This window comes from Asparagus officinalis, chromosome 4 (genome assembly GCF_001876935.1).
Source record: "Asparagus officinalis chromosome 4, Aspof.V1, whole genome shotgun sequence".
NCBI classification, from domain to species: domain Eukaryota; kingdom Viridiplantae; phylum Streptophyta; class Magnoliopsida; order Asparagales; family Asparagaceae; genus Asparagus; species Asparagus officinalis.
Genome location: NC_033797.1, coordinates 5300237 through 5303640, shown reverse-complemented (window position 1 = coordinate 5303640; position 3404 = coordinate 5300237). Strand labels below are relative to the sequence as shown.

General features: G+C 37.8%; 1 pseudogene; it reads left to right on the top strand.

The window, feature by feature from the left end:
* LOC109836440 overlaps positions 1-2867 on the top strand; it is a 23807-nt pseudogene extending 20940 nt beyond the window's left edge.

Here is a 3404-nt window from a genome sequence, read left to right as displayed (position 1 = left end):
CTGTCTCGCGTGCGAGACAGTAAAGACTGTCTCGCACGGCGAGACAGTAAATGCTGTCTTTTCTTTGATTTTTTGGATGACTTCCTTTTGAGCTGTGTTTGGATATCTTTCAGCATTTTTTGACGCCTACAGTCCTCACTAATCATAATTCTCAAGCAATAAAAAAACTATAAACCTGATCTTGTAATGAGATGAGCTTTGACTAATTTGCTTTCTCTCTATTTTTCTCACTTCCATATTGAGCTCAAGATGTTGCTTTGCATCACTACAAGTTCTGTGCATAAGAAATCTTTAATTATAGCTCTCATATCCTTGTGCTTAGCTCTTCTCTAACATTATAATAATCTTTTACTCAAGAAATAGGTTATCCAGACACTTCATCTAGCCATCTAGGTTCCCGTATCCATGTCCGACACTTCTCGTATGTGTTCCATGTCAGACGCTCCTTGGACACTTCTTGAATATATACATACACTTATGCAAACGTATACTCATTTACATAACACATGTTTTAGTTTAGAAAACTCGTGATACACTTCTCGAGCATATATCATACACTTCACCTCAAATTTATGCAACTTGTTGGACTCAAGACAGGTTCATTTTAGCACATACCTAGTTCTAAATATGATTTTAAAGTCTTTTGGAATCTAGTTAAAAAACGATTAGTTTCTCAATTTACAATTTACTCAATAAAAAATATAAAAATAGTATTAGGATTTTAGTTTTATAACATGTGAATGAAAAGCAATATAGATCTCATATTAGATTGTTACTTTTGATGTATGCATATAGTCGTGTCCACGTGTCCTAACCTTTACAATTTTGCCGTGTCTCGTGTCCGCACCCGCACCCGTATCCGTGCAACATAGCTCATCAATTAAGGTAATTTGCTTTATGATGCAATCATATGACAACTTGAGCATTGGTAACCATGATATTTTGCATTTAGTTACATCCACGTGCAAACTCATAAAGCAGCAAATTCATATGACAACAACAATAGAGAAAAAGTACTCGTGTATTTTGTGTGTTTGCTCTCATTCTTTTCACATAAAGAATGTCAGGGTCATGTATGAAAACTATGTGCATATAAATACTTGCTCTGTAAATGTGAACAGGTTGTCACCCCACGAACCTTTTCGCTTGTTTGCTTCCGTCTTCTTCCTCAACCAGATCATCAAGATGATGGCTATAAACTGAACTACAACTTGCTGGATGCTGTCAACTTTAGTGGAAAAATCTTTCTATCACATACAGTAGGTGTTACGTATCTTAGTTCTGCTAGCATTACCTTGGATACTTTGTTAACTATAAAGCCTCTGGCACTGTCAGGTTTTATCCGGCAAGTTTGTCCTCAGATTCGCAGTTGGAGCACCACTGACAGAAGAAACACATATTAAGGCAGCTTGGGAGGTTTTGCAGGATCAGGCAACCATTATTTTAGCGGAAATCTAAGGTAAGCATTCCTGTGCATCAGTTCTAAGAATTCAAACCATCATCGCAATTGACTAGGGCTTTACGGAAAGAAATACTTCTGTTTGTTGATAAATGTTCAAGCGTCGGTCTATGATCAAGAAGGAAGAATACTTGTCCTCACTCTCTCTCTCTTCATAATTTTCAGTTCCATGCCTGTTTCTGTGTTTTCTCTTTGCACACTTAAAAAACATGCTTAATTTCTAGCATATTCCTCTATTGTCATTTTCCATTTTCCTTGCCAGATGTCTAACTATTTTACTTTTCTCTCTTTTGCTTTACATGCAGTATGTTGGCAGTAAACCCATCCGCTCACTGTTATATCGCTGATTTGGGCACTTCCATTAATCACCATTTGATGGAGAACCAGCAATATGTGTAATGTCACGCTCCGAAACTGCAGCGGAAATTCATAAAATACGGGGTGCGCGATAGCAGCGACCCGTGCACGAGACAAGTCTTATACACGGGTCAAGCCTAGCATCTCATATCAGAGAGGTCGGATGAAATTATAATGATTTCTGAAGGTGATGAATCAACTGGAATAACTTCTATTACTATATCCTCGTCCTCAGCATGATCAACCACAGATTTTGATGAATCTATCATAATAATTCATAGGGGCTCGATCTCCGATAAGTCTGGGATTATATGGTTAGCTACTATCAAGCTTGGATCAGTTTCATCAGAAGTATATCCCCAGTCTCTTAAGCTGGGTTCCCAGGAGCTATCTATAGAAATCATAGAGTTGGACGGGATAGATGATTAACTGGAAGATGAATTGGTTCCCCTTTCTGTAGGATGGCGGGAACCAATTCATCTTCCAGTTCATCATCTACCCCATCCAGCTTTATGATTTCTGTAGATAGCTTCTGGGAACCCAGCTTATGAGATTGAGGATATACTTCTGATAAAACTGACCCAAGCTTGATAGTAGCTAACCATATGACCCCAGAGTCATCGGAGATCGAGTTCGTAGAAGTTATTATGATAGATTCATCAGAATTTGTGGTTGATCATGCTGAGGACGAGGATATAGCAGTAGAAGTTATTCTAGTTGATTCATCACCTTCAGAAATCATTATAATTTCATCCGACCCCTCTGATATGAAGTGTCAGGCTTGATCCGTGTATAAGACTAGTCTCGTGCACGGGTCGCTGCTGTCGCGCACTTCGTATTTTATGAATTTCCGCTGTAGTTTCGGGGCGTGACATGTAAAAATTCATATACTGCACCAATGTATAAGATGAAATCTCCCATTGATCTGAAACACTCTATTGATTGGGTTCCATAATAAAAGGATCTTAAATGTAATATTTACTACTTGTTTTCAGTTCTTCCAGTGAATTCTAGTTTGAATGAATATATTTTGCTGGAGATAATTCTTTCCCGTCGGAAATTTATAAAATTGCATCACTTTTGACTTATGCCCTTTAGGAAAGGGGTTGTTGCAGACTGGTAATGCTCCTGAAAAGAAAAGAATAAGGGGGGAAATGCTAAATTTTGGGTTTATACTAGATATACGCACAACAATTTTGAAGCGGAGGGCAAGGAGCTGTGTCGCGCAAAAACCCTAAAATCATGACATAAAAAGTAACATGAAAATATGATAATTATTCGAAGAACATAAATATCAAACAAATGAATAAGAAAACCTTCAACGTGGTAACTACGTTTTTGACTAATAAGTAAAGAAACGCATTAATTATAAGATGCTACGAAGAATACGCAAGCAAAAAGAATCTGTAAATCTCAGTCTTAACCAAAGTCTCCAGCTCTTTTCGCGTTGCAATATTGTCATACGCCATCATATCCCCCATCGTGAACATATAGAGTGAATGCGCACGGTCTCGATCTCATCTTCAGCTAGCAAAAAGGGTAATGATGACTAGCGTGAAAACACGCGCATTGACGATAATCATAACTA